The sequence below is a fragment of the Saimiri boliviensis genome, chromosome 2 (assembly GCF_048565385.1).
Source record: "Saimiri boliviensis isolate mSaiBol1 chromosome 2, mSaiBol1.pri, whole genome shotgun sequence".
NCBI lineage: Eukaryota > Metazoa > Chordata > Mammalia > Primates > Cebidae > Saimiri > Saimiri boliviensis.
Genome location: NC_133450.1, coordinates 14,526,989 through 14,545,484, shown reverse-complemented (window position 1 = coordinate 14,545,484; position 18,496 = coordinate 14,526,989). Strand labels below are relative to the sequence as shown.

Here is an 18,496-nt window from a genome sequence, read left to right as displayed (position 1 = left end):
TCATGCCTATAATCCCAAGCACTTTGGGAGGCTGAGGAGGGCAGATCACCTGAGGTTGGGAGTTTGAGACCAGCAGGACCAACATGAGGAAACCCCATCGCTACTAAAAATACAAAATTAGTCAGGCACGGTGGTGCATGCCTATAATTAATCCAGCCACTCAAGAGGCTGAAGCAGGAGAATTGCTTGAACTCAGGAGGTAGAGTTTGTGGTGAGCCTCTCGGCTCTTGCCTTGTGCCACTGCACTCCAACCTGAGCAACAAGAGTAAAACTTCATCTCAAAAAAAAAAAAAAAAAAGGAAGAAACCCATCTTTACCAAAAATACAAAAATTAGCCTGGCGTGGTGGCATGCACCTGTAGTCCCAGCTACTGGGGAGGCTGAGGAAGGCGAATTGCTTAAACCTGGGAGGTGGACGCTGCAGTGAGCTGAGATCGTGCCACCGCACTCCAGCCTGGGCTACAGAATGAGACTCTCAGAAAAAAATAAAACAAAAAGATGAAATTAGAACCCTCTAACACTGCTGGTGGGAATGTAATATGGTATAGCCAGGGTTGAAAACAATTTGGCAGTTCCTTCAAAAGTAAAAGGTAAAAGATATTACCGTATGACCCAGGTACGTACCCTAAAAAAACGAAAAAATGGTATTCAAACAAAAACTTGTACATCAGTGTTCATAACAGCACTAATCACAATGCCAAAAGGTAGAAAAAACAAAATGTCGAATAATAAACAAATATAGCATAAAATGAAATATTATTCAGCCATTAAAAAATGAAGTACTGGCTGGGCTCAGTGTTATGCCTGTTAATTCCAGCACTGTGAGAGGCCAAGGAGGGCAGATCACGAGGTCAGGAGTTTGACACCAGCCTGGCCAACATAGTGAAATACTGCATTAAAAAAAAAAGAAAGAAAAAGAAAATCCAGGCCACAGTGTGAGACTCTGTCTCCAAGAAAAAAAGAAGAAGTACTTTTGGGATTACTTGCCCCAGTGGAAATTTTTTTAAATGAGGTACTTATACAGGCTACATAGATGAACACAGAAAACTTAGGCTAAGTTAAAGAAATAGACATAAAAAGTCACATATTTTATTACTCTACTTCTATGAAATACAAAGATTAGTAGATTAGTGTTTTGCACGAGTCCCAGGAAGGGAGGAACAGAGAGTTTAATAGGTATAAAATTTGGGCCAAGCGCAGTGACTCACACTTGTAATCCCAATACTCTGAGAGGCCAAGGTGGGCAGATTACCTTAGGTCAGGAGTTCGAGACCAGCCTGGCCAACAAGGTAAAACCCCATCTCTACTAAAAATACAAAACTTAGCCAGGTTAGGTGGCAGACACCTGTAATCCCAGCAACTTGGGAGGCTGAGGTATGAGAATTGCTTGAACCTGGAAGGCAGAGGTTGCAGTGAGCCCAGATTGTGCCACTGCACTCCAGCCTGGATCACAGAGAGAGACTCCATCTCATTTAAAATATACATATATACATATATATATATATATATATATATATGAACTTTCCTTTTGTGTGAAAATATTTTGAAACTAGAGAGGTTATAGTTGTACAACATTGTAAATGTACCAAATGTCACTGAATCATGCACTTTAAAATAGTTAATTTTGTGTAACATAAATTTTACCTCAATAAATAAGAGGATGCTCTGATAGCATCTTATGAAAGCAATTACCCAAACATGAAGTGTTTTACTACTTATGACAGCTCAATTAAAACAAAGTAACACTGAAATATTTCTTAAACTGTCTTTTATTTATTTTGTTGGTTGGTTGGTTTTAGAGACAGGGTCTTGCTCTGTCACCCAGGCTGGAATGCAGTGGTGTGATCAGATCTCACTACAGCCTCAAACTCCTAGGCTCAAGCAATCCTCTTGCCTCAGCCTCTTGAGTAGCTAAGACTACCAGCTCGTGCCATGACACCCAGCTAATTTTTAATTTTTTTTTTTTTTTTTGAGACGGAGTTTCGCTCTTGTTACCCAGGCTGTAGTGCAATGGCGCGATCTCGGCTCACCGCAACCTCCGCCTCCTGGGTTCAGGCAATTCTCCTGCCTCAGCCTCCTGAGTAGCTGGGATTATAGGCACGCGCCACCATGCCCAGCTAATTTTTTTTTGTATTTTTAGTAGAGACGGGGTTTCACCATGTTGACCAGGATGGTCTCGATCTCTCGACCTTGTGATCCACCCGCCTCGGCCTCCCAAAGTGCTGGGATTACAGGCTTGAGCCACCGCGCCCGGCCTGTTTTTTTTTTTTTTTTTTATAGAGACAGAGTCTTGCTATGTTGCCCAAGCTCGTCTTGAACTCCTGGCCTCAAGTCATCTTCCACAGCCACCACACCTGGCTTAAACTGTTTTAAGACTTAAGACTAAGATGCTTAGAGGGGGAAAAGTGGTATTACAGTAAGCTTCTTGGGCATGATTTACTCACAGACTATTTACTCTAAAATCTAAAAGACACTTTTTAAAAGCAGGATGAGGTGACTCTTCTAATTTAGTCAGCATAAGCAAGAACACACAAAACCTATAAGCTCAACTATTCAAAGTTACTCAGAACTTTATACTTGCCGGGCTCGGTGGCTCAAGCCTGTAATCCCAGCACTTTGGGAGGCCGAGGCGGGTGGATCACGAGGTCAAGAGATCGAGACCATCCTGGTCAACATGGTGAAACCCCGTCTCTACTAAAAATACAAAAAATTAGCTGGGCATGGTGGCGTGTGCCTGTAATCCCAGCTACTCAGGAGGCTGAGGCAGGAGAATTGCCTGAGCCCAGGAGGCGGAGGTTGCGGTGAGCCGAGATCGCGCCATTGCACTCCAGCCTGGGTAACAAGAGCGAAACTCCGTCTCAAAAAAAAAAAAAAAAAAAGAACTTTATACTTACAAAGCACTATATAAAAATTTCCATCAGTTATTCCTCAAGGACACTTTTACAAGATGGTTTGTTCCCAACTGGCTAAATGACTAGCCTTGTTACCCACTGTATGCACTATTTCCCTTCTGACAGTGACATCCCTTGCTCTCTGTCAACTAGAATTAAAACTTTTCAGACTCAAGTCTTTCCCTTTTTCTCATGGCTCTCCAGGTATTATTAGCTGCTTCTTCAAGAGGCTTTAGAGGTAGAGATTCTTGAGCCTGACATCCTGGCTCCACCACATAACAGCGGTATAAACTTCAAAAGTAACCTTCCTTTCTCTGTCTCATTTGCTGATCTATAAAACTGGAATAGCCACACCTCAGTGACTTGCATACCACTTGTTATGTAAACTCTCAATAAATTGCCATCACTATTATTAGTATTACATTTTCTAATACTTCTCTAGAACAGGACTTTACTATTACTAGATTACATCCACTAGATTATGTCTGCATCTCCTCAACCAGCCTACTTCATTCCTATCTTTTAGTCATCCAAAGTATTGTGCAGATTACCATCAGATTTACCTTGAATACATACAAATACCTCCTGTTACTCTCTAGCTTAAAAAACCTTTAATGTGGTGATGTCCATCTCATGTCAGCCAGGGATAAAGCCAACCCTTGTTTATCCCAGCTCGGCTCTTGATCTGTGCCCATGGCTGGTTTGTGCCTTGGATACAAGGAAAGTAAGTAAATGATTAAAAAATAAAAAATTTTCTATGGATCCTCACTTATACCACATCAAATCTAATTTCCTCTGCTAACTTTCATTACCCTCTCTTAACAGCAGTTACCAAACTTTTAGTGTCCATCACAATCATCTGGCATACTTGTTAAAAACTAATTGCTGGACTCCAGTCCAGAGTTTCCAACTCAGTAGATATGGGAACAGGGCCTTAAAATCTGCATTTATAAATTTCCAGGTGCTGCTGCTGGTGGTGGTCAAGAAACCACATTTTGAAAAGTACTCTTCTAAAATAAACCCCATTCTGCCTCCAAGATTTATTTCTGCTTCCTCCCCACCTAGCACACACTGCTTTGACTGCATTGATCTTTTCACAGGCTGTGGTCAATTCTCCCACGTCCTACTTACCTGTGCTGGCCACTTTCTTGCTTTTCCAAATCAAACCCAGCCTTTAAGTCTGTGATTCTTAACACTGCCTACACATTACAAACATCTTGGAAAGCTTTTAAAAACTGCAGATGTAAGCCGGGCGTGGTGGCTCAAGCCTGTAATCCCAGCACTTTGGGAGGCTGAGGCGGGTGGATCACGAGGTCGAGAGATCGAGACCATCCTGGTCAACATGGTGAAACCCCGTCTCTACTAAAAATACAAAACATTAGCTGGGCATGGTGGTGCGTGCCTGTAATCCCAGCTACTCAGGAGGCTGAGGCAGGAGAATTGCCTGAGCCCAGGAGGCGGAGGTTGTGGTGAGCCAAGATCGCACCATTGCACTCCAGCCTGGGTAACAAGAGAGAAACTCCGTCTCAAAAAAAAAAAAAAAAACTGCAGATGCACCTTACCCGAGATTCTGATTCATTTGATTTTGGGTTAAGTTTTCCCGAGTGATTCTAATGAGCAGTCAGAGTTGCGATCCTCTACTTTAACTTTAATCAATCACCTTCCTGTCAGAATTATGAATACTCACTGGATTTTCTCCCCTCTAAACTACTGTAATGTTGACAAATTATATTAAGTTTTCCATTCATTACATATCTGACTGTGTTATTCTCTGCCTTTCATTTTAAGTCTTGTTTCTTTCAACTTGAAATTGAACATACAGATTTCTGTATTACTACAGCTCTAGTATGGTGATGAATACACAGTAGAAACTGATCATTTCTTCACTGATTGTCAGTTCAAATTAGAATTGAGAGCCTTAAAATATTTTTGGCACGTTATTTTGACAAAGGCTTAAAATATTTCTGATCTATCGAATTCAGCAAATTATATTCCTTTCTTTTTAAATATGGTTCTGCAACACTCATTTTATCATGGTGAGTAATTTAGCCCCTTCATTTCCTAACAAATTGGAAAGAAAAAAGTAATGTATAAAAATGCTTTAAAAAATAATAAAATGAATAATCGCACTGTAAGTGGCTTCACAGTTGCTTCCTTAGAGCAAATGGCCTTTTCTAAATCCATTAAAGACTGTTTCAAAACAGTTAAAACAGAATCAAAGCACACATATTTAAAGATTCTGAAGCTCTGAATAGTTCTATGATTTGTTTTCTCAACAGATGTGCATCCTTCAAGCCCTGAATTCACCAGATGCATATTAAATTAATCTGTACTTTTAGTTTTTACATAACACTCTACTCTAGTTTTATAAATACACCACCACCACATGAAAACAGAATTCCATTGTTGCTTTATGTCATTAAATATTAACAGATTATCTTCACTGTGCAAAAAATACATTGAGATTCATTTTAATGCAGCCAAATGTGTGCTCACTAAATATAGGCTATAATAACTTCACCGTTATTTTTTAATTGGCTGATTTCCATCTAGAATGTGAAACATAACAAATTTGCTCACAAAAACCCAGTGACACCTGGTACCTGGAAGAAATATACTCACTTAAGTTACAAGAAATACTTAAGTCCACTTAAATCTACTGGAGAATTTACTTCTTATAAATCCATAATTTCTTCACTAACTACAATGAAAAAATTAGCACAGTTATATCAGAAATAAGACTGCACTGGGAGTCAGGAGGCCTGAATTCCAGTGTGACTCATTAATTAGCTGTACAATCTTGAGCAAGTCACTTAGCCTCTGCACTTAAGTAGTCTCAGCTGTAAAATGAAAGGGTCTAACCAGACCATCTCTATGTTTTCTTTTAGCTTTATGATTTCATAATCTACGAAACTCAAGAAACACAAGCATTAACCAGATGGATCCCATTAAAGACCAAGTGAGCTTTGATATTGATTGATTTCGAGATAATGTATCTCTGGAGAATCTAAGTGCTTTCACACAGATAGTTCCTTGAGTTTACTTATTTAACTAGGTGAAAAAGCAAACAAAACTCACCAAACATCTTGCATCATATCCTAGATGCCCAGAATATTTAGATGTCATGATACCAATTAAAGTTAAAATGTTTTCGAAAATAGAAGCTGTTCTAGAAGTATAGGACAGGACAGTTATAAAGCCAAATAAAAGAGGATTCTGGCTAACAATTAGTACTTAAGCTAATGAGAATAAAATGTCTCAGAACAGCATTCTATTACTTTTAGAAGCAAGATTCTCAGCCTGAGTCAGAATTGAAAATAATCAGGAAACTACAGCAGTACCCATGGAAGCGCTTCCTACTCAGTTTTTGCCAGCTCAAGCTTCTGGATAGTCTTCAACAAGTGTAACAGGCAGCAGCAAACACTGGAGAGGGTGGTCAAAATCTGTACAGCTGAAACCCTACGCAACAATAAAAACCAAGTGGAAAAGGCTCTTATCCTTAGTGACAGTTGAAAACTTCTGCATTTAAATCTCCCATCAAGCCCCTTTACAACCTGAAACTGCCACATGACTGTACCGTATTTAGCTCATATTTCCTAATACTCTACTACATGTTATGAAATAATTAAGCACTTGTCAATTAAGGCCTAATGACCTAAAATCAATCTTTTTGAAAGAGAAAACAGCACTCTGAACAATGCTTCTAATTCCACTCGAGAACGTAAGAAAACTCGTTTAAAAACAACTCCCACAAATTATTTCATTTGTTTTAGTTTCTTTATGGACATCCTTATTAACGTTTGTAGAATATTTTTTTTTAATTCTTTTTTTTCTTTTTTTGAGATGGAGTCTCACTCTGCTGCCAGGCTGACAATCTCAGGTCACTGCAACCTCCGACTCCGTGGTTCAAGTGACTCTCCTGCCTCAGCCTCCCAAGTAGCTGGGATTACAGGAATGTGCCCCAAGCCCAGTAATTTTTGTATTTTTAGTAGGCATGGGATTTCACCATGTTGGCCAGGATGGTCTCGATCTCTTGACCTCATAATCTTCCTGCCTCAGCCTCCTAAAGTGCTGGGACTACAGGCATAAGCCACCATGCTCAACCAAAGAAAATTTTATAAACGTATTGGTCATGGCTGTATACAGTGGCTCACGCATATAATCCCAGCACTTTGGGAGGTCAAGGTGGGCAGATCACTTGAGCACAGGAATTCAAGAACAGCCTGGGAAACAAAGTGAGACCTCATCTGTTTATTTTTTCTTTCTTCCTTTTTTTTTTTTTTTTTTGAGACAGTCTCTCTCTGTTGTCAGGCACCAGGCTAGAGTGCAGTGGCACGTTCTCGGCTCACTGCAACCTCCACCTCCTAGGTTCAAGCGATTCTCCTGCCTCACCCTCCCAAGCAGCTGGGATTACCGGCGTGCACCACCATGTCCAGCTAATTTTTGTATTTTTTAGTAGAGATGGGGTTTCACCATGTTGGCCAGGATGGTCTCAGTCTCTTAACCTCATGATCCACCCGCCCCAAGTGCTGGAATGATAGGCGTGAGCCACTGTACCCAGCCTCTTGTTTGTTTTTTTAAAATTAAAAAATTAATTAGGGCCGGGCGCAGTGGCTCACGCCTATAATCCCAGCACTTTGGGAGGCCGAGGCAGGTGGATCATGAGGTTAAGAGATCGAGACCATCCTGGTCAACATGGTGAAACTCCTTCTCTACTAAAAATACAAAAATTAGCTGGGCATGGTGGCGCACGCCTGTAGTCCCAGCTACTTGGGAGGCTGAGGCAGGAGAATTGCCTGAATCCAGGAGGCAGAGGTTGCAGTGAGCCGAGACGGCGCCATTGCACTCCAGCCTGTGTAACAAGAGCGAAACTCCATCTCAAAAAAATAAATATATAAAAATAATTTTAAAAAATACTGGGCTGGGCATGGTGGCTCACTCCTGTAATCCCAGCACTTTGGGAGGCCAAGACAGGCAGATCACCTGAGGTCAGGAGTTCGAGACTAGCCTGTCCAACATGGAAAAACCCCAACTCTACTAAAAATACAAAATTAGCTGGGGATGGTGGCATGCTCCTGTAATCCCAGCAACTAGGGAGGCTGAGGCAGGAGAATCACTTAAACCTGAGAGGCAGAGGTTGCAGTGAGCCAAGATTGTGCCTTTGTACTCCAGTCTGGGCAACAAGAGTGAAACACCATCTCAAAAAAAAAAAAAAATAGGTCACTCAAGTGCAAAAACATTCGTATTCCTTACACCTTTCAAAACATATTCCTTACACCTTTCAAAAAAAAGTAACTCAAAATAAATCTTACAACTAAATGTAAAATGCAAAACTATAAAAAAATTCTTGAAAATAAACAGGAGAAAACGTTAAGTGACCTTGGGTTTGGAAATGAGTTATTTAATTTATTTATTTATTTTGAGACATATTTTCACTCTCGTTACCCAGACTGGAGTGCAATGGTGCGATCTCAGCTCACTGCAAACTCCAACTCCCAGGTTCAAGCGATTCTCCTGCCTCAGCCTCCTGAGTAGCTGGACTACAGGCGCACACCACCATACCCAGCTAATTTTTGTATTTTTAGTAGAGACGGGGTTTCACCATGTTGGCCACACTGGTCTCGAACCCCTCACCTCAGGTGATCTGCCCACCTCGGCCCCATAAAGTGCTGAAATTACAGGCGTAAGCCACTCACACCTGGCCAGAAATGAGTTTTTAGATACAATACTAAAAGCACTATCCATGAAAGAGAAGATGTTAACTTGGACTTTATTAAAACTAAAGACTTCTGCACTATGAAAGGCACTATTAAGAGACTAAAAAGACAAGCCATAGACTGGAAAAAAATTTGCAAAAAATATATCTCACAAAGGATTTGTATCCAAAATATAGAATGACCACTAAAACTCAACAAGAAGCAAACAACCCAATTTTAAAATGGGCAAAACATCTGAACAGACACCTCATCCAAGAATATAGAAATGTCAAATAAACATAAAAAGATGCCCAACATCATAGGGAACTGCAAATTAAAACAATGAGACACTACTACATATCTAATAGATAATGAGTAAAATACAAAAAAAAAAAAAAAATTTACAACACCAAATGCTGGTGACGATGTGAAACAACAGGAACTCTCATTCATTACTGGCAAGAATGCAAAATGGTATAAACACTTTGGGAAATAGTTTCACAATTTCTAACCAAATTAAACAGTCTTACCATATGATCCAGCAATCACACTCCTAGGTATTTTCCCAAAAGAGCTGAAAACTTTTAAAGATAGAAAAACCTACACATGTATGTTTATACCAGCTTTATTCATAATTATCAAAAACTAGAAGCAACCTAGATAGCCTTCAAACAGTGAAGGGATCAACAAATTGTGATACATCTATACAATAGAAAATTATTCAGCAATACCAACTGGGCATGGTGGCTTGCCCTATAGTCCCAGCTACTCAGGAGGCTGAAGCAGGAGGATTGCTTGAGCCCAGGAATTCAAGGCCAGCCTGGTCAACATAGCAGCAGCCCATCTTAAAAAAAAGAAAAATTATTCTGCAATAAAAAGAAATAAGCTATCAAAAAGACATGAAGAACATTCAATGCATATTGCTAAGTGAAAAAAAAACAACCTTAAAAAGCTATATGTTATATGATTCTAACTATATGACATTTTGGAAAAGACAAAACTATAGAGACAGTAAAATGGTCAGTGTCTGCCAGTGATTCAAGGAGGAGAGGAGGGATGAATAGGTAAATCACACTGGACTTTTAGTATGGTGAAACTATCTGTAGGAAACTGTAATGGTGGATACATGTCATTATGCATTTGTCAAAACCTACAGAATGTACAATGCAAACAGCGAACCCTAATGTAAACCAGGCACTATAGTTAACAATAATATATCAATATTCTTTCATTAAATGTAATAAATGTACCAGGCTAATAGGGGAAACTGACGGTTGGAGGAGAGCAGCACACTGAACTCTATGTACTATCTGCTCTATTATTCCAGAAATCTAAAAGTATTCTAAAAAACATTTAATGAAAAAAACACAATAGGGCATATAGAATCTCAAAGAATAGGTATTGCCACTGTAGACTACAGGAATTCTAGCAAAGTGAAAACAAAATTAAGAGATTTTAATCCCCTTGCCTTCTCCTCTGCTCATCGGCACCCACATCAGAGAGTGACCTCTAGGAAATGGAAAAGAACTCCAGCTGGGAAGCCGCTTGATCACAGCTGTGGATAGCAATTTATCCTAAAGCTAAAATGAGATCTGGTGATCATCATGGACACTCAAACACCAAAAAAAAAAAAAAAAAGAAAAAGAAAGAAAAGAAAAAGAATTCACATCATTCATATGGCCAACAAAGAAATTAAAGTGTTGTTTTTTTTTTTTTTTTTTGAGACGGAGTTTCGCTCTTGTTACCCAGGCTGGAGTGCAATGGCGCAATCTCGGCTCACCGCAACCTCCGCCTCCTGGGTTCAGGCAATTCTCCTGCCTCAGCCTCCTGAGTAGCTGGGATTACAGGCACGCACCACCATGCCCAGCTAATTGTTTTGTATTTTTAGTAGAGACGGGGTTTCACCACGTTGACCAAGATGGTCTCAATTTCTCGACCTCGTGATCCACCCGCCTCGGCCTCCCAAAGTGCTGGGATTACAGGCGTGAGCCACCGCGCCCGGCCTAAAGTGTACTTTAAGACTTATTGGCCAGGTACCGTGGCTCATGCCTATAATCCAAGCACTTTGGGAGGCCAAGGCAGGTGGATCACCTGAGGTCAGGGGTTCAAGAGCAGCCTGGCCAACATGGTGAAACCCCGTGTCTACTAAAAATACAAAAGATTAGTGGGCATGGTGGCAGGTGCCTTTAATCCCAGCTACTCGGGATGCTGAGGCAGGAGAAATGCTTAACCTGGGATGTGGAGGTTGCAGTGAGCTGAGCATGAGCCACTGGGCTTTAGCCTGGGCAGTAAGAGCGAAATTCTGGCTCAAAAGAAAAAACAACAACAGGCCGGCCACTGTGGCTTATGCCTGTAATCCTAGCACTTTGGAAGGCCGAGGTGGGCAGATCACAAGGTCAGGAGATTGAGATCATCCTGGCTAACATGGTAAAACCCTGTCTCTATTAAAATACAAAAAAAATTAGCCGAGCATGGTGGCACATGCCTGTAGTCCCAACTACTAAGGAGGCTGAAGCAGGGGAATCCCTTGGACCTGGTGAGCCAAGATCACACCATTGCACTCCAGCTTGGCAACAGAGAAAGAGTCTGTCTCAAAAAAAAAAAAAAAGAAAAGAAAAGAAAAAGAAAAAGAAAACAAAAAAAACTAACAATTTATCAAGAGAGAAGTAAATGTATAACTTTTATTCAGAAAGTCCTTAATGGCCCTTTTTCTAGGCTAAGGAGTTAGAATGCATAAGCAGCAGAAATCCATAAGAATCCAATGCTATTGTTCCCTGGCAAATTTATGTAGCATTTTGACAGAAACACAAACTGCAGCACTCTGACAGACTTACTCAATACCCAGCCTTCTCCCCTGTAGTAGTGGCAAGGGCAATGGCTACCTGTTCACCTGACTTATCTGGGCAAGGCAAAAACTAAGAGAATATCCATTTTCCCAGTATATCCACACCTGTAATGTGATGGATGAGAGATTATTAAAGAACAATTTCCATCCCTAGCACCCCAACCCCCACTATAACTACACTGCTCACTTGGAGCTTCTGGGTGAGGGACTGACTACAGTAGTGTGGGGATGGTCCATCTGTCTTTCTACCTCATGAGAACATTCCTGCTGCAGACAAAGCATGGCACCTCTTCTAGCCAGATGGCTCACTCTTTAGGCCATTTCTGGGATACCACACTAGTGCTACTTTACAGTTTCTCAGAGATGACTGAGTCTTTCTGGTCTGCTAAGTTAAAGTTATAACCTCAGCAAGTTATGGTCTTTTACAGTTTAGTAACCCAAAAGCCTGCCCTCGGGATTTATTAAGATCCAAAATGAACCTGGTATGGTGGTTAGCACCTATAATTCCAGCTACTCAAGAGGCTGAGGCAGAAGGATCACTTGAGCTCAGGAGCTCAAGACCAGCCTGAGCAATACAGTAAGGGCACCATCTCTAAAAATTAAAAATAAAAATAAAAATAAAAAAGAAAAATTTTAAATCCCAAATGATGGCCAGATGCTGTGGCTCGTGCCTGTAATCCCAGCACTTTGGGAGGCCAAAGCGGGTGGATCACAAGGTCAGGAGTTCAAGACTAGCCTGGCCAATATGGTAAAACCCTGTCTCTACTGAAAATATAAAAATTAGCCGAGGGTGGTGGTGGGTGCCTGTAATCCCAGCTACTGGAGAGGCAGAGGCAGGAGAATTGCTTGAACTCAGGAGGCAGAGGTTGCAGTGAGCCAAGGTCACACCACTGCACTCCAGCCTGGGTGACAGAGCAAGACTTGTCTTGGGAACAAGAAATCCCGAAAGAAAAGTGCCAACTATGTGCACACATTTAGATGAAAACTAAGCAACTGGCACAAACGTAAGACAAAATCCACTACTGAAAGAGTAAATTCAAGTAAGCTTATTTTAGGTTAAAAATCTTCAGCAGAAGCTTCTCTTCTGGTTTTTAGGCATCAAATGAATAAAGATTTAATCTAATATATCTTTTTTAAGCAATTTTTATAGTAACTTCCATCAACAAGTGGACTATGTTAAATACTACTTACAAAAATGGTTTATCAAGTGAATAGTGAGTATTAAAAATTCATAAAGCTACCAAACATTCATACAGTTTGAAATAACAATTAACTTTAAACAGTATGTATCAATATCCTGTATAACTCAATATAAAAATGTAAGATCTTTGGTTACATGTTCACTGATAGAGCTGATATTATATAACCTAAATCTACTGAGGATTTTTATTTTGACAAAACAATCTGATGAACTCAAAGCCATAAAACATAGAAGAGGTTGGGAGAAAAGGAATTTGAAACAGATGGCATCTAAATTTTTTTTTCCTGAGTCCATCTTGAACACAATCCCAATAATGTCAAAATCCAATTTTGCTCTCCAAATAAGTAATCTCCAAAACTTAAAATGGTAATTCTGAAGTAAATTCATTCTTTTTTTTCCTCCCAGCTTCTCAGAGCTTCTATATTAGGCAGAAATGAGTAAAGACAAGTTAGCTGTTAAAAAGAGAAAAACTATCATTCCACAAATTCAGAAGTTCTTTCAGGAAAATACACTTATTTAAAACCACTGAAGCAGTTTCTATCGATACGTAGTATCAAAATCTATGACATCAGCCTTTTTCTTCATATAATGATCATTTAGCCTTATTAGAGACTAAATCACAGCTCCATAAAAGAAATATTCTTTAAAATAAAAATAAGCTCTGGAAGAATACTCAATTGGTTTGAATAAAAAGAAAGCACTGCCTAGACTTTTTAAAAACATTTTCACAGTAACTCACTCCTGATTTTATGGCACCAATAAATTTAACTATTTTGTTCATTATTTAATTCTAGTATATGGTACATATATAAAGCTTCCCAATCTTTCCTAACACTTTCTGAGGTCATCCAAGAGATAAATATTAAACAAAGGTTTAGTCATTTTTAGATTTCCTGATAAATTACATAACTGACAACTGCAAAGATCTTTGGAATGGCCACAGACTTTGAGAGAAAGTGGTCATTGAGAAATCTCTAGAAGCCTCTATTCACTGCACACAACTAGAATTTTACTCTAGCAGCTAGTATCCCATCTCTTATATAAAAATTAATACACTATTAATACACCAGGTATGGTGGCTCATGCTTGTAATCCCCGCACTTTGGGAGGCTACGGTGGGCCTCACTTGAGGCCACTAGGAGTTCGAGACCAGTGTGGCCAACATTGCAAAACCCCATCTCCACTAAGAATACAAAAATTATCTGGGATGGTGGCACACACCTGTAATCCCAACTAATCAGGAGACTGAGGTGGGAAGATCGATTGAACCTGAGAGGTGGAGGTTGCAGTATGCTGATATCGCACCACTGCACTCCAGCCTGGTCAATGGAGTGAGACTCCATCTTAAAAACAAAAAAGATTTTAAGGCCGGGCGCGGTGGCTCAAGCTTGTAATCCCAGCACTTTGGGAGGCCGAGGCGGGTGGATCACGAGGTCAAGAGATCGAGACCATCCTGGTCAACATGGTGAAACCCCGTCTCTACTAAAAATACAAAAAATTAGCTGGGCATGGTGGCGAGTGCCTGTAATCCCAGCTACTCAGGAGGCTGAAGTAGGAGAATTGCCTGAACCCAGGAGGCGGACATCGCGCCACTGCACTCCAGCCTGGGTAACAAGAACGAAACTCCATCCCAAAAAAAAAAAAAAAAAAAAAGATTTTAAAAAATATTAATACGTTATTAAAATTTGATAAGAAGATGAAGGGGGGGAAGTGGGAGTTTCTGATAGCTTTACCAAAGCAAGACAATATAATCTCAACTTTAAGATTTGAAGGATAATGAAAAATGATAGAAGAAAACATGGTGGCTCACAGCTGTAATTCCAGCACTTTGAGAGGTCACGGTGGGTGGATCACCTGAGTCACAAGTTGGAAGAGCAGAATGGCCAACATGGTGAACCCCATCTCTACTAAAAATACAAAAATCAGCCAGTAGTGATGGCACATGCCCGCAGTCCCAGGTATTCAGGAGGCTGAGGCAAGCAAATTGCTTGAACCCAGAAGATGGAGGTTGCAGTGAGCCAAAATCGTGCTACTGTTCGAGGCTGGGTAACAGAGCAAGACTCCATCTCAAAAAATAAAAATAAAAATGGATAAAAAGAAAGCACAGCAAAAAGCTTACACTCTCAGAAGAGCCATTTAGAAAGCTGAATAACCTTACCAAAAATCTGTAACTGTCACAAAACATAATTTCAACTCTTTATAAAAGAAAGAGACATGGGGAAAAAATATATTTGAAAATGTCTCAGGGCCAGGTGTAGGAGCTCACAACTTTCCCAGGAGTTTGGGAGGCCAAGTGGGGTGGATCACTTGAGGTCGGGAGTCTGAGACCTGACTGGCCAACATGGTGAAACTCTTTCACTACTAACAATACAAAAATTAGGCCAGGCGTGGTGGCTCAAGCCTGTAATCCCAGCACTTTGGGAGGCCGAGGCGGGTGGATCACGAAGTCAAGAGATTGAGAACATCCTGGTCAACATGGTGAAACCCCGTCTCTACTAAAAATATAAAAAATTAGCTGGGCATGGTGGCATGTGCCTGTAATCCCAGCTACTCAGGAGGCTGAGGCAGGAGAATTGCCTGAACCCAGGAGGCGGAGGTTGCGGTGAGCTGAGATCGCGCCATTGCACTCCAGCCTGGGTAACAAGAGCGAAACTCCGTCTCAAAAAAAAAAAATTAGCCAGACGTGGTAGCGCACCTCTGTAGTCCCAGCTACTCGGGAGGCTGAGGTGGGAGAATTGTTTAAACTTATAGGGCAGAGGTTGCAGTGAGCGGAGATCGGGCCACTGCACTCCAGCCTGAGTGACAGAGCAAGAATCTGTCTTAACAAAAGAAAGAAAGAAAGAAAGAAATTTCTTTACATAAAATATATAAAATTCTCAAAAAAGTTCACAATGAATTACAATCTTTGTATTCTCATAAACACCTATTATTAAAGCAAGTTATTCGATTTTTGTCCTCTGAGTATCAATTACATTTGAAAATTACTAATACAAGTCACCTCAAAAAGCAAACTATGTTTGCTGAAAATCTGACATATAATAGATGACACATAACCATATCATATTAAATCCACAAAATGAATGAACACAAAGACTTCATAGGCTGGGTGAGGTGGCTCACACCTGTAATCTCAACACTCTAGGAGGTTGCTGCAGGATTGCTTAAGCCCAGGACTTTGAGGCTGCAGTGAGTATACTGACCCAGCGTACTATTCTGGCCCAAGTGACAGAGAAAGATCTGTTGCTAAAAATAAATAAAAAATTAAAAAACAGTCTTCATGTTGTCTTGGATTTCTATATTCTAGTAAGGAATGATTTAAGGTCAGAAATTGATTATATTTTCATTTATTTTCTGAACATTATGTAAGTTTACCTAGTAGTGTAAATCTAATTAAGATGAGAGGTGCTGTTGATGTTGATTTATTTTTATTTTATTTTATTTTTTATTTAATTTTATTATTACTATTTTTTGAGACAGTCTCGCTCTGTTGCCAGGCAACAGGCTGGAGTGTAATGGCGTGATCTCAGCTCACTGCAACTTCCACTATCCCGTTCAAGCAATTCTCCTGCCTCAGCCTCCAGAATAGCTAGGACTACAGGTGCGCGCCACGACGCTCAGCTAATTTTTTTGTATTTAAACAGAGACAGGGTTTCACCATGTTGGCCAGGATGATCTCGATCTCTTGACCTCGTGATCCGCCTGCCTCGGCCTCCCAAAGTGCTGGGATTACAAGCGTGAGCCACCGCGCCCGGCTCTTTTATTTTTTTAATGAGCCCCGACTAAGCAGGACATCAAAAAATTCGGTTAAAAACTCACAATTGTTCCTCTCCACGGAAATCTTTAGTAAAAGGTGAAAGATTTATTCGTTATGAAGAGAAACCAGAGATGCTGATTTTTATCTTAAAATTACAAGTATTTTCTATTTTACACCCCAATTTTAATTATCTTTAAAGAGACATGTGATGTTAAGATTTACATACATTACTTTTTACATGTATTTCATGTTAACCTATCATATTATAAACACCAATATGGTGTATCTGAGAAAAACCTATAAAATATATTTTGGTCATATTCTACTTATTATTTTGAATTTTATGAAACTACTGATAATTTAATGCTACTTATGATCAATTTCAAGAAGACACTGAAAGTCCTGTTGTATACATATTTTTAAAAATAGTATACAGTTGCCTTCCCATCTCAAATCTCATTTCACAAAACTGGGCTACCTTTACTGTGTATGATTAATAACAATTTATCTTGTAATTCAAAGGTGGTTCCATTTAAAATGGGCTGTTACTTATAATACAGGTAAGAAATTTAACTGATATTACTTAGGAAGAAACAGCAGCTCTGGTAGGTTCCATTACTTGCCCAAGGTCAATAACTAGCAACTAGCACAATCTAGGTTCAACCCAAGATTTATCTGCCTGAAAACCAATACTTCCTCTTGACCACAATTATCTCCTTAAAAGATTAAGACACAGGCTCCACAGCAGAGTTCGTTCTCTCTCTGAAAATTCACCTATCTATTCTGAGACATCGCTACACGGCACCGAGTATTCAGTCACTGACTGAAACATAAGCGAAGATCTTTCTACTTCATTTAAACTAGGGCAGTTACTGGCAGGTAAGAAAGAGGTTGGAAAAGTCTTGCCTCAACATGTCTTGCCTAGACCTCTAATACATCCATATGGTTTCCCCAGTGCATTTTTAAAAAATAAACACGTACAACTACTACACAAGGCTATATCTGGACTAGCCTATTGTAAAAGGCTTTTCAGAATCCCACTTTTCTAAGATAATTTATACCGGATTTAATATCGAGCTGGGAGACTTGGTTGAATATGTCATTCAAACACTTTCCAAACATCTGAAGTATCATTTAGGGGCAACAAACCTAGTTCCACCCTCTTTTTACACTGTGATGCCTGCCCAGTTGGGGGACATTGCTTCTATAGGACGTGGGGTCGAGGGAACAGTAAAGGAAGAAGTGGGGGAAGCGCACGGAAGTTGGGTGGAGGGAGGTCTCATTACCCACTCTTCTGCCCTAGCTCTGCCAAGGGCGGCTCCCCGCAGTGCCCAGCCCACTCAGAACCCCCACAACCCTCGAAGTCCAGCTCTGTCCCAGCGGGGTGGATAGGGAAACAGGGCAATGGAAACATGGGATTGTCCCAGCCATCCTGCCGAGATCTGTGCCCTCCTTTTGGCCCCCGGAGGATGCTCCCCCTTTCGGAGCAAGCCCTCCAGGTGGCAAACTCCCATTCCACACCGGCCGAAGTCGGCTTTCTCGGAAGGGGCGCCTCCTCCGCCTGCCTCTACCCAGCCAAACGAAACTCTCCACCCGCTGTGTTCCTCAGCCCCTCAATTCCGCCCCCGCAACCCTCCACAGACACAAACGCCACCCTGCGCCCCACCCGGGATCCCAGCGTCTCCCACTCACATCCAGGGAAGGGGCCCCCACCAACCCCTTAGGCGCGCGCGCGCACACACACACACACACACACACACCCTCAGACTTCAGCCTACTGGACCCCGTCGAAGCTGGGGCATGTACCTCGTCCAGCAGTGCTGCAAGGCGCAAAAGAGGCGGGCGCGGTTCCCTCCCCGAGGCGCCGAGTGCTTCTCTACCCACCCGCAGCCGTGGTTTCTCTCTTTCCCAGGAGCGGGAGGGAGGAGAGAAGGCGGAGGGGAGGGGGAAGGCAAGGGGGAAGGCAAGGGGGAAGGCAAGGAGCTGAGGGGCGGCTGGAGTCGAACCGGAATCACTAGCGTGGCCCCGCCCTCGTCCCGGAGCAGCAGAGTACCCTGGCGCGCCTTATAGGACAAACCTAGAGCTAGCAGCGATAAACTGACACCACCGC

At 41.2% G+C, this 18,496-nt stretch overlaps 1 protein-coding gene and 2 non-coding genes across 8 annotated transcripts in view; 1 reads left to right on the top strand and 2 right to left on the bottom strand.

Moving 5' to 3' along the window:
- Positions 1–18,403, bottom strand: part of CSNK1G1 (casein kinase 1 gamma 1) — a 197,648-nt gene extending 179,245 nt beyond the window's left edge. For 4 of the 6 annotated variants that reach the window (XM_010351633.3, XM_010351634.3, XM_074392835.1 and 1 more), the window contains exon 1: positions 18,193–18,372. The gene's annotated coding sequence lies outside the window, so the exon portion shown is untranslated. Of the gene's footprint in view, positions 1–18,192 lie in introns of all 6 variants that reach the window. The other 2 variants (XM_074392832.1, XM_074392834.1) reach the window with 2 other exon arrangements.
- LOC120364171 (small nucleolar RNA SNORA48) lies at positions 3,480–3,611 on the top strand. Its single transcript, XR_005579513.1, has one exon. It is a non-coding gene; the product is annotated as a small nucleolar RNA SNORA48 (small nucleolar RNA).
- LOC120364058 (U5 spliceosomal RNA) lies at positions 16,404–16,520 on the bottom strand. The gene has a single exon (XR_005579412.1). It is a non-coding gene; the product is annotated as a U5 spliceosomal RNA (small nuclear RNA).
- Positions 18,404–18,496: the final 93 nt, after the last annotated feature.